Raw genomic sequence first — 15986 nt, 5'->3', positions numbered from 1 at the left:
AGCTAAGAATTGTAAAGAACTGGAGGAGATGCTGGCTAATTATCAAAGGAGGTGCCTGGATCATGGGACTTCAGGCTCCACCTCCTGATGGCGAAAGTCCATAATCCCATCACATTCCAGGAGTCACTGTCCTGAGCTCTTGGGGCTGAGGGGGACATCTGGGACCAAACCGTAACACTCTGTGCCCCAGCTTGGAATGTGGGGTGTGAGCACAGGGTTGTAGCCACCCTTGATGGAGGGCAGCCCTGGACACATCATCCACTGCCCGGGCAATGAGCTCTCTCTGGCCAGGAGCAGGTGTCCTTGGCAGAGAAGCAGGTACAAGAGTTCAGTGCTACCCTCAGGAAATGTGGCGCTCAGGAAGCTTCTGGAAGCTCTGGTGCAGAAGATAATCACCAGCTGCAGAGGTCACTGGGAGGAAAGACAGGGAGTTTCAAGTAAGAACAGCGGGCCAGGGATATAGCTCAGCAGCACAAGCACCTGTCTTGCAAGCACCTGGTCATGAGTTTGAGTCCCAGTACCTCCATCCTCCAAAAAAACCAAGAACACCACTGACCATATTTCCTAGAATTACATACATGTGTATTTTGTTCCCCATTTGGAGGAAATTCTATAGGCAATGATTGTCTTGTTCATCTTCAGATTCAACTCAAACGTTGCTCCATTAGGGCTGGACTAGAAAGAGAATGGAGAAATACAGAACAAAGTGTATTACCTCTTCTTAGCTTCTAGAGAGAGAGGCACTAACAAAGAGAGACCAAGACAAATGCTTAGCGCCACAAAGAGAACTTCAGAAGCTCCCTGGGTTGTAACTTGGAGTGAGTGAGGCTGTCAGTTTAAATTTTGAACAATTTCATTACTTCTTTACAAAAGAAAATATACTAATTTTTTAAAAATATTAATTATATGGAATGTGGAGCGGTCTGTAAGTGTAATCACTTTATGCATGCTAATTTAGACATTTATTTTAAAAACCAACAATATCCCATGGACACCATTTATAGCCACAGACATTTCTAGAATGTTCTAGACTACATAACTTACCAAATGCTTTGACTTCCTTAGCTCAGTAAACTGATGACCTTTAAATAAAATTAATGCTTTCTGTTTTCTTCACACTCTTCAACACTTCCTACATTTTCTTTGAAGTACGATGCTATTCTTCTCCCATCCTTGCTCTTATGATAACCCAGGCAGAAACACAAGACCTCAGGGTTTGCAGGGCTGGGTTGGTCCCTTGTCCTTGAAGCCTTGTGTGTCTGAGGACAAGTTCGGCTAGTGCTGACTCACTGTTGGACAGAGGGTCCTGCTCCAGGACATGACACTGACACCTGCTGGCCATTTGGAGGTGGCTGTCAGCGATGGTCTTCCAAGGAACTCTTTCCAAATTGTTTGTCCCAAGTCTGCTGAATTTCATTTTTGCTTTTTTTTCAAGGCTTTAAATCAAAATATGCACCATTTTTCTGAAGCCACACCTCTGATAGACAGATCTGCTGGGACCCTGTTTCGCCAATTCCGTTTCATCTGATGCTTCTACCTGCAGCTGTTGGGCCAGCAATAATCATTCGGCACCACCTGGGGAGCACCTGTGGTGGGAAATGGAGAGAAACACAAAACTCACACAAAGTGTTGCCCACCTGCCTTGTGGTCACAGACTTCCCCAGGGCCTGAGCTTAGGTCTTTGACAGGACACATGGGAGGGGTGGGAGGCAGGCGGGGCACAGAGACAGCTGTGAGGGTTCACGGGCCACATGCTTGTGCCACAGTCTCCATCCTGCTCTTTTCCGATGGCTTCCGGAACAGTCCAGTTCCCAGCCCCAGGGCAGAAAACTGACTCCCACCACCATCCCGGAAAACAGCTTCTGGTGGGGAGCGAACACCATTACCCCAGTTCTTACAGAGAGGAGCAGCAAGAGCAGCTCCTGTGCCTTCCCCTCCCCTGGGTGCCACCCCTAATATGACAACGTAGTCCCAGAAAGAAAATCCCACAGAGCTGGCCCCTTAGGCCCCTGAACACAGTGAGAAGAGAGCCCCTCAGGAATCACCCTCCTCTTCTAAGATGCACAAACGGGGCAGACACGCAACATGTGCATGCATCAAAGCAAGGTGGTGGGTGCTCTTTCCCTCTGCACCTTCCGGCAGGGGTCCAACCCCGTCTCTCCAGCCTGCCTCTTGGACTATACCAGGTGAAGCCAAAACCTCCTCCTTGTCCAGCTGTCCCATGGCCTGGGACAGCTCCCTGAGCTGACCATAGGTCTCTCTGCTGCTGAGGAGACTCCAAGCCCACTGCTGTGTGTAATGAGCCCCTGAAGCACAGCAGAGAAGCTTGGCCAGCCCCATCTCAGTCCACCCCATCTTCTTCAATCTCAGTGCTCAGAGCCCCAGCTAGCCAGTGGCCCACGCAGGTCTGCTCTGCAGCCCACTGGCCCTCCCTGCTGCCCTCAGCAGCTCTCCCAGCTCCGGCTCTGAACTTGGCCCCGATCTGCCCATCTTCCCCTCCACTGGGCAGCAGGGGACCTCTTGGAGTACGGAGACCGCTGTGTCACTCTCTGCTCATGCCCACCCTTGGCATCCATCACACTGGGAACCAGACCCAGACCCAATCACTCAGCTCCCACCACCCGTGTCACCTCACTGAGTTCCCGTTCAGACCCTGTCCTCTGAGGGTCGCGCAGCGCTGCCCTCCTCCCGGCTGCTTGTGATCATCCAGCAGAGGTCAGGGTGAAAGCCCAGGCCCACAGCTGCCACAACACCTGCTCTCTTCTCCTCCTTGCTGTGCCACCACCTGCAGTCACCAACAGTCCCCTCCCTGGACCCTCAGCCAACAGCTGCCTGCCATGGACACCTGTCCCCCGTCCTCGGTACACACGGCCACACACCGTCATGTCTTCTGAACCGCTCACACGAGCCCCGACATCCTCGGTTATACTTCTGTGGGAGATCTCCTTCCCATGCAGCCAAAAGGGGGTGTTTCCAGTCTCAGAGCCACCCTGGTGCTGAGGAAGCCTGGCACATTTACGGTTCACTCACCAAGGATCCCTGCGGCCCAGGGCCAGCGCAGCAATGCCACAGACACGAGCCCAGCCCCAATGGGGGTACCTGGGAGGGACCTGAGGAGTCACAGAGGCCACCTGACCCAGCCTGAGCAGGAAGGAGAAGGAAACGACTTCCCAGCAAAGCAAAGGGAGGCATCGGCCAGGCCGGGTGACTGGAGTCCTTTGTTCTCAGTCTGGGCCAAGAAGGCGGAAACACAGGAACCTCAGAGCTGGTTCCAGGGAGACAGGTTCTACCACCTGCCTTCACTTTTCTCTTTTCCTCATTCTTCTTTCTTTCTTTCTTTCTGTCTGTCTGTCTGTCTGTCTTCTTTCTTTCCACACTTTTCCGGGTCCCCTGCTCTCAGGTTCTCCCCAACAGTCACACATCACAAAGTGGGTCAGAACTTCTTGTAACTCCAGGAGGTCACAACACAGACCACACCAGCCCTGCTTCCCCAAGCATGGACCCCAGCCTCTGGCCCAGACAGCTCACAGGCTGGGCTTGGTGGCTCTCTGCTTGAATCCCCTCTGCTGTTCTGGGGGCCACTTCTGTCTCCCTGGGGTACTGAATCCCCTCATGCATGATTCCTGCACTTCACAAGGCATGACCACACACATGTGCACCCGTGCACATGTACACACAAGACACATAACTCATATACACATGGTACATGAGCATACAAGGCACATAAACACACATGCACCACACCTGTGCATACGATACACACACAGTGTGCAAGTACACACCCAATACATGCCCCGTGCTCACAGGCAACTTGTCACACACAAAAATGCAAGTACACATGTAATACAACATACACAATCCACAACACATGCGTACACACAATGCACAACATCCATGCACAGAGCACACAAACACGTATTACTGCAATGCAACATACATCTCACATGTGTGTGTATTGAACCTGCAGCACACTGTGCCCATAGCACGCAGGCACACACACAACGCACATGTGCACACCCTACATACACACACCTATCACATGTGTGTGCACACATATCACACATGCATGCACATAAAAGACACATATTGGTTTCCTGCATATGCTTGCAGTTCACAGACTACTCCAGCACAGGTGGGGTCCACATGCTCCTCCCGCACCCTGCACCCTACCTGTTCTCAGGAGAGCTGTGGTGTCCCGGGGCTCTGTTATTCAGTCCTACCCTCTCGGGAAGTATTCGGTCTTATGGTTTCCCTTCTGCAGAATGGGTGTAATCAGGTGCACTTGAAGCATGTACAGTAAGAATTACAGAAATGTTGGTGAATGTTCTGTGCTCTGTGACCTGAAAGTACCCACTCCCTAGTTGACCGCCAAGGCTGGACACATCAGACCACCAAGTGTGGTCCTGGGCTGGGACAGCTCTGGGGTGGCTGAGCTCCCCAGGCATAGCCCTCCTGACCAGGGCAGTAATGTCCAGGGCAGCAGGCATGAAGCCCAGTGTGAGGCAAGGGAGGAAAGTGCTGATAGGGGTACCGGCTCCCAAGCTCTGTAGCAGCAGAGCATCTCTGGGTGGTGCCCAGAAGCCCGGTGAGCCCCCGGAAGCACCCCTCGGAGGGGATCCCCTGCCCTCCCCACCTCAAGGACAGCCGTGTGCTGGGCTGCAGGGGGTCATGGGAAGCCTCAGGCGGCAGGCCAATGTTGGGGTGCTCCCATGTGAAACTTGTCCCAGCCCATAGATACTGAGAAACACAGAAAGAGCACTGGACAGTGAGGTGCCTGGTATGAACGGGAGCCTAGGGGGCCCAGCACACCCTCACTTCCGGCCTCCTCGGCTCCGGTTTTCTCTCAACTTCTGTTACTGCCACGTTTCTCAGCCATGCTGTGGAAAGAGCACGCCCTGAGGACACTGCACCCGTTCTCCAGGTGATCAACATCACATCATGGAGACTGGGGCTCCCTATCGCTGGGAAGGTGCAGAATGCGGTCCCTGTGGTCCTCCATTCACCACCTGGAGAGATTTTGCAGGCAGCACGGCCTTACCCAGCAGCACCGAGTGTGGTAGACTCCAGGACTGCCCACACCTTTTCCCCTCTCCGAGAGGGAGTCTCCCGCCTGCCCTCATTTCCCTACAGTGCCCTGAGGACCATGGCCCGTCTAGGCAGTGGGGCAGCACCCAGTGCCTGGGCCCTGGCTCTTCCCGAGCAGAGGTAGAACTGTATCCCTGGCAGCCCTGGAATTCGGCACTCTCGTGCCCGTGGTCCCTGGCCCTGAGGGATGGACTCAGAGCTCTCACCTTGGGAATCAGGGCCTTGATGGCCACGGGCTCCTTGCTCTGGCCCGCTACTTCAAGGCAGAGAGAAATATGGGACCCCTGAAAAGACATCATGTAACCCCTCTGTGACATCCTGGTGCACAGACAGCAGACACAGCTCTATCCACTCTGCCTCTGCATTCTAGGCCAGTGACAAATCCTGTCCAGCTGGGAGCAGGCAGACAGCATCTTGTAGCGGCTGGGGGCCAGAGACTCTCTGCTGCTGTCTGATGGTGTCCTTCCACGTGCAAGTGCCGCACACTTACTCCAGGATTCGACAGCGCTGAGGGTGGACCGGAGGTGCTGAGGCCAGGCCTCTGATTGTCGGTGTCCATCAGTGGCCCGTATCCTGCATGCCCGCTGCCCTCTTGCCTTTCCTCTGCTGCCTTGGACCAGGCAGCAAGACTCCCCCACCCAGTGCTGGACACTGGACCTTGGACGTCCCAGTCTCCAGAACGGGGAGAGAGGACCTCGCCCTTTGTCATCCAGCAGCTTCGGTTACCCAGTACAGCCCACAGACAGGCAGAGCTTCCGTCTCCCTAGCTTCCTAGGGTCAGGACCCATGTGCCACCCTGACACTGAGCACTGTCCTCTGCCTCTCTGGTTCTCTCCCCAGAATGCCAGCTCCACATTGTCCTGCCTTGGGGACCCTTGGGGACTTGACCCACTCGGTGCCCCGTGGCAGAGTCTGGGTCTGAGCTCCAAGTAGCAGAGTCTGGGTCCGAGCTCCAAGCATTTAACATTCGTAAGGACTCAGCAGAGGAGGCTTCTGTCGGCACCAAGCCAGGAGTGCGGACCAGGCCCAGGGAGCCTGCAGAGAAACCTAGGGCAGCGGGGTGAGGAAGGCAGGGCCTCCCCAAGGGCCTGGGAAGCGGCTCCTCTCCAGATCAGGGCCACAGGAGCACCCTGCACCTTTCCTTTATTGATGCCTTTGGGGGCCTGGACCAGGGTGCAGCCCACAGATACTGAGAAGCACTGAATGAGCCCATCTCAGTCTGTCAGCTGGTCAGGTGGAAGCTGGCCTCTGAGGGGGACCCATGTGCACCAGCATGGCTTTGCCACTATTATCACAGAGTGAACCCCAAACTGGTGTGTACCACAGACATCCTACCCAAGATGTCTCTGTCTCTCTCTGTCTCAGTCTCTCTGTCTCTGTCTGTCTCTGTCTATGTATATATATATATATATATATATATATATATATATCTGCCCATCTCTGTCTCTCCATCCCTATGTCTCTGTCTTTGTCTGTCTCTCTCCATCTGTCTCTTTGTCTCTGTCTCTCTCTGTCTCTGTCACTCTATCTCTGTCTGTCTCTCCATCTCTGTCTCTCTTTTGCGCTCTGTCTCTTTGTCACTCTCTGTCCGTGTGTCTCTCTCTCCATCTCCATCTTTCTGTCTCTTCATCTCCATCTCTGTCTCTGTCTCTCTGTTGCTATCTCTGTCTCTTTGTCTCTGTCTCTCTCTGTCTCTCTGTCTCTCTCTCTGTCTCTCTTTCTCTCTCTCTCTCTCTCTCTCTCTCTCTCTCTCTCTCTGTCTCTCTCTCTCTCTCTCTCTCTCTCTCTCTCCCTCTCTGTAGCTCTTCCATTTCCTGGCTCAGGGGCAGTGAGAAGTTGGGGAAGCGGTGCGCGGGGGCCCAGCACACACACTCCTTCTGGCGCCACCACCTCTGAACATCTCATCAGGGAAAAAACACACTGAAGTCCTGCCTGCACAGGAAGCCTCCCATAGCTGGAGAGGGGAAAACAGGCTGAAGCCGGCCTGGCTGCATCTGCTGTCCGGCTCCCCGCCCGCATTGCTGGGTCAGGGGTGCAGGGAGCTGAGCATCATGGGAGCGGAGGAAGCCTCATCCCAGCCCACGCGGCAACAGAGCTCCTGCCAAACGCACCCCGGCTGCCTGCGCTGGAACAGCTCTGCTGCTCACTGCGAGGAGGCGGCATTCTGGCAGGAAAAAGAGCCTATGGGGCCGGTTGGACCCAGCATGCCAGCCCGGGGAGAGGCCAGGCATGGCCACCTCCATGCTGCCTCTTGCCCGGTGATCCCAGCCTCTGGGTGCATTCATCCATTTCACAAATGCCCGTCTACCAGGAGCTGCCAGGAGGGCGCTCTGTAGAACTCTGCACAGGCTGCTAGGTCAGGACTAGTGTGTGCCCAGCTGACAGATGGGGAGACTGAGGCACAAATTAAGGCACTTGTCTGAGGCCACACTACTCAACCGTGTCTTCTGGAGCTCGTCCAGCGTTCACTGTCATGGCCTGGGCAGTCTGGCACTCTGCTCTCCAGAGCACGGGGGGCAGTGTGCTGAGCTGACTGACGCCTGTGTTCCCATAGGATGGAGTTAGCAGGTGGGCACCTGAACCTTCCACCCCATGGCCTCAGGACTGGCCCTCCCATTCCCCCTTGTCTCTAGAGGGTGTGTTCTAGCTACTGGAACCAGGGTGTGGGACTCAGTGTGCTGGGCAATGTGCAGTCCAGAAAGACCCAGGGTTCTCCTGCGCCCGCCCAGCCCCAGGGCTGTGCCAGGTGTGGTGGGGTCCGCATCCCCAGGGGTGAGGGTCTTCTGACCACACAGGCAAGCCCAGGTGGGAGTAACAGACTCATACAGAGCACGTGAGAAGCCCTGGTCCTCACACTGGCTTTGTGAATAATCTTGGTACAGGCTTGCATGAAAATATCCACCCATTCCCACAGTGCTGGTGGGAAATCGCAGAGCCTCAGGAACATTGGGGCGTGGGAAGAACAGGACCAAGAAGGCCAGGGGTACCCGGTGCTCTGGAAAGGAAGCAGGAGGGGCCAGGAGCTCCTCTGGCAGGCAGAGAACCCGGAGCGGCTGGTCCTGGGCATCTGCAGCCTCTGCCCTCCCTGAGAACTTTTGCACAACAGGAAATCTCACTCGTCCTCCTCAGAGTCCACGCCCAAGGGTGGACGCCTGCCAGTCCAGCAGGTCCAGCACCAGATGCCAGCAGGATGTTTACAGGTCTTTGTTTTCACTCACTCACCTGCATCCAGACACCCACAGTGCCCAGCTCCACCCCTCTGACGCCCCTGCTGTGCCCACATTCCGGAAAGCCTCCCTGCCCAGAAGCTGTGGTCAGCGGGCAGGGCCGTGTCACCAATTCCTGGCATGAGTACCAATCCTGGATAGTGGCCAAGCTGCCCCTGTCCCAGGCAGACCAGGCTCTGTAGGCTTTTTTTTCCTCAGGGCTGGCATGGGGGGCAGGAGCCACCCCCACATGGTCTGTGTTGATTTCCTGGGCTATCCTAACAGGGTAGCACCAGGGCCCTGACTCAAAAATCCCACGCTTATTATCTTGCATTTCTAGAAGTCAGGAGTCCACCCCCTGGGCTGGCAGGGCTGCTTCCTTCAGAGGAGGCCAAACCAGGCCACCTGGAGAGGCTGCTGACGACCTCCCTGGCTTGAGAAGGACAGGCCAGGTTCTGGCTTAGCCATTGAAGCCGGTCTGTGACCAGAAGGACAGCAGGGGCCCCACCCACCCACCACAGGATGGCCCCCGCCTTATCCAGTGATATCTGCAACAACCACCTTCCAAATAAGCCAGGTTCTCAGGGGCTGGGATCAGGGCTTCAACACATGGACCTAGGGGAACACACAGTTCAGCCACAGCAGTTCTTTATTTTGGGGGTGCTGGGGTCCAACATGCCTTGGCCCTAGCCTTTGCCCCTGATTCTTGACCATAAGAGGGGCAGCTGGGATTGAAACGTTTGATTCCCGCTTTCTTACCTCATTTGGGGACTGACGGGTGAGAGCTTCTTTCCGCTTCTTAACAGGGTGGGGAGCTTTTTCTCTTTGTTAAGAAGCAGGCAGCTTAATTTCTGAATAAGGAAGGGCGCCCCACAGCCCCTCGTAGCTGGGAAAGGACCTTATAACTGAGTCCTTTAACTGAGATAACAGCAGCAGATAACTGTCCTTTAACTGAGAACAGTGGTTCCTGTCACAGCCCAGTAACTCTGCCTTCTTTCCAGAGACATCTGGGGGGCAGAGGGGAGATCATCGGCCCTCAGGGGAGCTGGCTGAGCACCCTCTCTATAGCCCATGTGCGAAACCTAGAGAACAAGACGACTCTGGCTGGGAATAGGGCTGGACCCTGGACGCTGTCACTGGGTACAGCCCTGGGCCTCCAGCACCAGCCCTTGCAAACCTCTGCGGGCTCTGCGTGTGCTGTGGTTTAGATCTGAAAAGTGCCATGAACGTCCCATGCGTGTGGAAGGTGACTGGGTCACAGGGCCCAGATTCATCGATGGATTCATTCACCAATAAGTTTGAGGCCGCATGCACTGTCTGTAGGTAGGACGGGTTGGACCTGGGTCAATGGCAGCCTGACCCGGGAAGGCCGTGGCCTCGTGCCCTGCTTCTCCTTTTTGCTTCCTGGCCCCCCTGGCGTGAGCAGCATCCTCTTCCCAGTCCCCTCCCCCATGCCATTTCTGCCTTGGAGCAGCCAACTATGACTGAACCCAGGAAACCATGAGCCAAAACTCTCTCCCTTAAACCATGGATGTGGCATTGTGTCCCAGGGGAGGGAAGTGACTACACCCTGTGTCTAAGATCACTGTAGTTGATGCTTCTAGGGGAGCAGCCCTCAGAATCCAGCCTACATGGTCCAGCCTCCAGCACAGAGAGCCCTGCTGGGTGCCCTCACAGGGGCAAAAGCTGGCGCAGCCCCGAGGATACCTCCGCTCCCTGAAGCTGCTCACTCAGCCCTCCATCAACCACTTTCCTGAACCACCCCAGCTGCAAACCCCGCCAGCATGGCCAGCTAGGCTTTCACAAAGTCCAGAGGCATTGCAGGGCTTGGAAGTTAAGTAACGGCACCAATGAAAATGATTCGTCAGAGAGTAAAACCGAAATCACCTGGCATGATGGAGCCCAGAACTGAGGGGAGGCACCTTCCATGCATCCGGAAGGCGGCACAGGAGAGACAGATGCCTGAAGAGCTGCTGGAGGCTGGTGCTGAGCAACCCAGCCCTTGGTCTCCGAATGCCAGCATTGTCCTCCTGTGTGTCCCCAGGCACTCAGGAGAAAATCCAACCAGAACTTCGATTAAAAGCATAAATGCCCATGTTACTTTCTTTCCTTGGAACACCCCACTGGCCACAGCCTCTGACCATGCTGCTCTTCAGTCTAACAGTAGGCGTTTCCCCAAGCTTCCTTTGTGCACAGGGACACAGGGAATAGACTTGGGCCCTGGGTTTGGCCATGTTGGCCTGGACAATCCTTAGTTGACTTGGGTCAAGCACCCATGGCTTTGCGTCCTCAGGCCATGGGTAAATCCGGAGGAAGACGGGCTTTGAGCGTGGGCCCTGCTGCTGGCTCCTGAGTCCTCTGGCTTATACCTTCTCTCTTGCTACTCAGACTCACAGAGGAGGAAGCTGAGGCCCAGCCAGGTCAAGAAGCTCCATCTACCACCCACGGAGGAGATGGGCTGGACAACCACTTGTGGTGGCTGGAAGTGGCAGGCTGGGACACCTACAGGTGCCACCAGCTGTGCAGGTGCAGGCGGCAAGGCTGCTGCTCCAGGGCCTCCCTGTACTGAGGGCTCTGGGGCCCCACATAGGTTCCTGAAGCCTACTGGGCACACAGCCACCCAGAGAGCACTGTCTCTCCTCTGGAGCCCGTGCAGACAGGGCTCCATGGTCTCTCAGTGGACAGGTCATCGTCATGGTCCAGTCTGATGGCTCACTGAGCTCAGACAGTTCCTGCCCAAAGCCTCAGGCAGGCAAGATCCTGAGAACCACCTTCTGTCCACATAGGCTGAATTGGGTCACAGGGGCACTGCCCTCTGTCCTGCAGGGATACTGTCCTGGAAGCCTCTGCTTCCCAGGCTTTAGAGGAGGCCCAGCCCATCCTGCCACCCCCAGGCTGTCCTAGCTCCCTCCTCTGGGCCACCCTGGGTCACAGAGCTGTCAAGCCCATGTGCCATGGTATCAGCGTCCTTGTAGCGAGTGGAGACCCATGCAGGAGAGATCGGTGCAAAGCTGGGTGCTGGGAAAGGAGGGAGACTTGAACTCTGGGGGTGTGACAAATGGAAAGTGATTGTGTTTGGTGGCAGGAGAGACATGTGAGTCTGCCTTCTTCCATCCCTATCCAGAAGCTATCATTTTAGGAAATAAATTGAATCCTATGGCAGAAGAAAAGATCAGGAACTCTAAAATCAAACTCTGCCTCTGCTGCTCCCTGGTTCTTTCTGATTCCAAATGAATTATTTAGTCTGCATGAGCCTCAGTTTCCCCACTCTGCAAACTTGAGACAATAATTCTTGCTCCTCCTCACCTTGAGAGTTGGCTGAGATGACCCAAGTTACCAGGAATGCAATGTTGTGCTTTTAAAGCATAAAGCACTGTAAAAACGCAGACATTTACTCCTGCCCAGCGGTAAGGAGAAAATTAAAGTAAGTGGTGTTATTTTCTCACATTCTCGCGGGCTCGGCGACAGTAAAGATGTGACATAGACTTCATAAGATCTTTAAAAGCTTTATCGTATATTGATCAATAATGACAAAAAAATCATTTTTAAAATGGGACATGAGAAAGCACAATGTTTATTAAAGCCACATAAATGCATCTGTGTAAAAGTAATCCAGCCTCTGCCACTCCCACGTTCAGGTAGCTGACATGAGGAGCAGGGAGCACGGTGAAGCCAGGAGCTGTCCGTAGCCTCTGAGAAGCAGCTCATGCCTTAGTGGCTGGAAGCAGCAGGTGGCCACGGGGTCTGCAGAGGGCAGTGACAGTCCTAAGGGCATCGAGGGTGAGGGAGTGACAGAGGACAGAAGGGGACAGCATGAGAGGACAGGGATAGCGCAGAGAGATGTCCATGCTTGCTGTGGGACCCTTGCTGTCCACAGAGGACTGAGCTCAGTGGCATCTGAGCAAGTCTCCAGGCAGGAGTGGAGGGAGCCCAGGGCACCTGGCTGGCACAGCCAGGGCAAGTGCAGAGCATGTGGCCAAGACACCTGTCCTCCCCCCTGTGCACGGCCCTCCGCCAGGCCGCACTCCTGAGACAGGTGCAGGCCGCCTCACTTCCTGATCCCAGGACAGCTGCGGTCACCCACAACATGTCACTGGCCCTGGTGTTGTTCCAGTGGATCCAGCTCTATGAGGTAAATGAAGTTTCTGTGTCACCTTCACAGCCAGGCAGCCACCCAGACTCTCAGGAGGCCAGGCGCCCTTCGGGAAGGAGAGCAAAGCAAAGCGGGTGACACCTGAAAGCGTTGCTCGCCCTAAGACAGTTCCCACAGCCTCAGGAGCTGATGACTTGGGCACGTGTCCCTCCGCCGGGGCCCTGACCGGCTGCTGGGGCTCCCCTCCCCGAGAGGTTGTTATCTCCTGAAAGCCCTCTTTTTCTGATCGGTCATGCTGTGTGGGGAGGACCAAAGGTCTGTGGGTCGTTAGTGTAATTAGTTCACATAAAACCCTGGGCCTCTTTCCATGCGGCTCTGAGCCAGGACCTCAAGGAAGCCAAAGAGGCCCAGGCAGCTTAGCCAAGTGCACGTGTGCACTGCACAAGCCTGAGGCTGGTTCCAGGGACCCTGCGGGCATGGCGCCCCCTGGGGTGTCCAGTTCCCACAGGTTCTACTTGGGCCAGGCTCCAGGCGAGGGCCATGTGGGGTGTAGAGTCACTGGGCTGGCCCCTGGGGTGGCCCAAGAGCAAAGAGTGTGACCGTCCACTCTAGGGAGGAGGAGCAGGGCCCTAGGGGCAGTGCGGGCGTGGCCTCCTCCGCTCTTCCCGCAGATCCACATTCCTCCTCCACCTGCTTCTGGGAACTCATTTGCTTTTCCAGAAATGCCCTTCTCTGTTGTTCCCTGGAAACAAAGAACAGAAACATAAGAAAAGTCCCTCCGTTACCTGGTACAGTGTTACACACGGACACAACAGAGGGAGATAAAAGCCGGGGCTTGTCGGGGTGAACAATGAGGGATTCATGGACCCCGTGAAAGAGGCACACACAGGCGACAAACTGACACACATCTTCTCTTTTTCTTTCAACACACTGGAACCAAGGAAGAAAAATCAACCAGTCTTGACTTATTCAAACAGATCTGATATCCGCGTCCATGTTTGAATAAATAAACTTAACAAATTAAATGACCCTGCCCATGCCGGCCAGGGCACCTGCAGGAAGCACATGCTTGCCACGCATGGGTCATGGGGGCCTTCCGGAATCAGGCTGCTTACAAACCAGCACAAGGTTCACAGAGAGCGTGTTTCAGCTGCTCTCGCCTCTGCAGCCGGGAGGCAGAGGAGACCCAGAGAACCGCTTTCGCTGTGGGCACCAAGACCGCAGGGCAAGGAGGCACTGGGCCTCAGCGAGCCGAGCCCCTCACACTCAGCTAAAAGCAGGGAGAGGCGTTTGCAGACGCAGCATGGCCCCGCTGGTACCTCTTCTCTCTCTAGATTGGATGCGCCTCGGATAGCCAGTGCTCCCCTTCCCATACACAAGACTTCAGGCACCTCCAGGAGCAGCTGCACCTGCTGCAGAGGGGGAAGGCCGAGGAGGGAGACACCACTGTCCCCTCTCCTTCTGCAGGCTGTAAGTGCTGCTTCTGGGCAAGGTTAGTGACCCCGGGGAGAGACAGCAGCTCCTCAAAGAGAGGTGACCCCACTATTCCAGACACGTACTCAAGGTGTGGGGGACCAGGGTGGCTCCCTGTAGGAGCCCCTTAGCTGACCCACCTTCTCTGTACCCCAGAGTCACAGGGACTCTCCGAGCACTTGGCCAGGCTCTGCCACTTGCCAGCCGCGCCCCAGTTCTTCATCTGTGAGCAGGGTGACAAATCTGTCTCCCACAGTGCGAGGAAGATTCAGGGAGCTGACACCTGGTGACTGCTTAGGAGAGCTGGGCACCGGGGGCACAGGCATCGTTGGCTCGTAGGGCCTTAGGACCTCTGAGGCATCTGGAGGCTGAGTCCCTCGGCGGGGTCGGGCGTGGGTCTGCAGACTGCAGCAAGGGACAAAAGGGCAGCTGCCCAGCTTCCCGCCTGCAAGTCGGCAAAGCCTGCACCTCAGGGGCAGGACAGGGTTCTGGTGTCAGGGCCACTGTGGCTGGCGGGAGTCTTCCTCTCTCCAGGCAAGGTGGGGAGGGAGAGCCAGAGGGTGGGAAGTTTAGAGAGAAACCTGCCAGAGTAAAGGAAGCTTCCCCCCGCCCGCATTGTCTTGGGGAAACTGAGTCATTGTCTAGTGCTCCTCTTGTAGTTGATGCCAGGGGCCACAGCCACACATGAATGGCCACAGTCTCTGTCCCACAATTTTCCAGACTGTTCTGGTTTAGATCTAAAAGACCCCCAAAGTCTCCTGTATTTGGAGGGATTGGACACAGGGCCCACACCATAGGTGGGTCCATCTGTGAATGGGTTCACGGCTGAAGGTGCTGTAGGAGGTAGGGCCTCGTGGGAGGTGGTCCCTGGGGTGTGGCCCAGAGGTGGGGTTCTTGTCCCCAGATCTTCTTCTCCCTGCTCTCCAGCCACCATGGGCAGAGCATCTGTCCTCTGTGTGGTTTTTCTGCCCTGGAACTGGCTGCTCATGAACTTAAATCCTGAGCCAGATAAGCCTCTCCCTCCCTAAGGCGTGGGTGCCAGATATCATGTCCCAACAATGGAGAAGTGACTAAGCCCCGGGCTGAAGGCCACCCCGGCCCCGTGCACACCCTCATCTATTCAGTGGCGCAGAACTGTTGGAGCTGTTGAAACTGAATTCGTGTGCGGGGGCTGTGGTGTGGCCCAGGCATGGCTGACCTGAGAATGAGGAGACACCTCAGGGGACAAGATAGGCCACAGCAGAGGCCACCTGGAGCCTTTCTGGATAGTTTTTCTTAATTAGCATCGTCTATTGCTCTGAGGGGTCCTTGAATTCCTCCCAAGGTCCTGGTCAGGTTTCCTCCATTGTCCACTCCACTCCTTGCTTGTTCTGATTGAGTACGGGCTGCCCAGGGTCAGTCAGCTGCAGGCCAGCAGAGTTAGGAGCTCTGCAGAGGATTTCAGTCCTCCTGCAGCACTAAAGACCATGCCACGTGTCTCACTCCTTTCAACCTTTGCCATGCACCCATTTAGGGGATTGGGGGTCTAGGTACAGGCCCCAATACGGGACCCTCATCAGCATCCAGCAAGAAAGCAGGAGGGTGGCTTGGAATGTGAATAAGCTAGGATGACCAGGGAAGTTCCCATGCCTGGGGCACCCTGTGCTGCAGGCACTGGCTTCAGGATGGCAGGAAAGACTGCTGCACACAGCAGGGCTGGAGAAGGAGCAGATGCCATGACACCCATGGCTGCCATTCGTGCCCCAGGAGTTGATCTTTGGTGGCGAAGCATTATGTGTGCTCCGTGTTGTGTATATGTGTATGTGTGTGCTTGCTGTTGTGAGTCCAGTGGCGTGTGTGTTGGGGTATGCATCTCCGTGTGTGTATTGTGTATGCCCATGTGTGTGAGTATCCAAGGGAGGACCCAGAGCACTGCAGGCCGGCTGCTCAAGGGAGCCTCGCACTGCAGGAGGACTTGGTAGGCTTCCTAAATGGGGAGGGTGGATGTGATCCGAATGGCTCCAGGAAAATACCCCACCAGACAGAGCCCCAGAGTCTCAAGCCCTCCTCCACGACTGAGGACAGCAGTTGCCTCAGAGCCGGGCACCCGAATGTGTCCACGCGGCTGCCTCACAGACTGAGCTCCAGCA

General features: G+C 55.6%; 1 long non-coding RNA gene across 1 annotated transcript; it reads right to left on the bottom strand.

Moving 5' to 3' along the window:
• Positions 1-560: 560 nt before the first annotated feature.
• On the bottom strand, positions 561-3208 carry LOC106026271 (uncharacterized). Its single transcript, XR_001199878.3, has 3 exons — positions 2880-3208; positions 1045-1586; positions 561-675 (listed from the first exon to the last, which is right to left on the bottom strand). It is a non-coding gene; the product is annotated as an uncharacterized LOC106026271 (long non-coding RNA).
• Positions 3209-15986: the final 12778 nt, after the last annotated feature.

This window comes from Cavia porcellus, unplaced genomic scaffold, assembly GCF_034190915.1.
Source record: "Cavia porcellus strain 051 isolate PalLab524CR breed Dunkin Hartley unplaced genomic scaffold, mCavPor4.1 scaffold_15, whole genome shotgun sequence".
In the NCBI taxonomy this organism is placed as follows: Eukaryota; Metazoa; Chordata; class Mammalia; order Rodentia; family Caviidae; genus Cavia; species Cavia porcellus.
The sequence above is the reverse complement of the archived record's forward strand: the minus strand, read 5'-3'. Positions and strand labels throughout refer to the sequence as shown.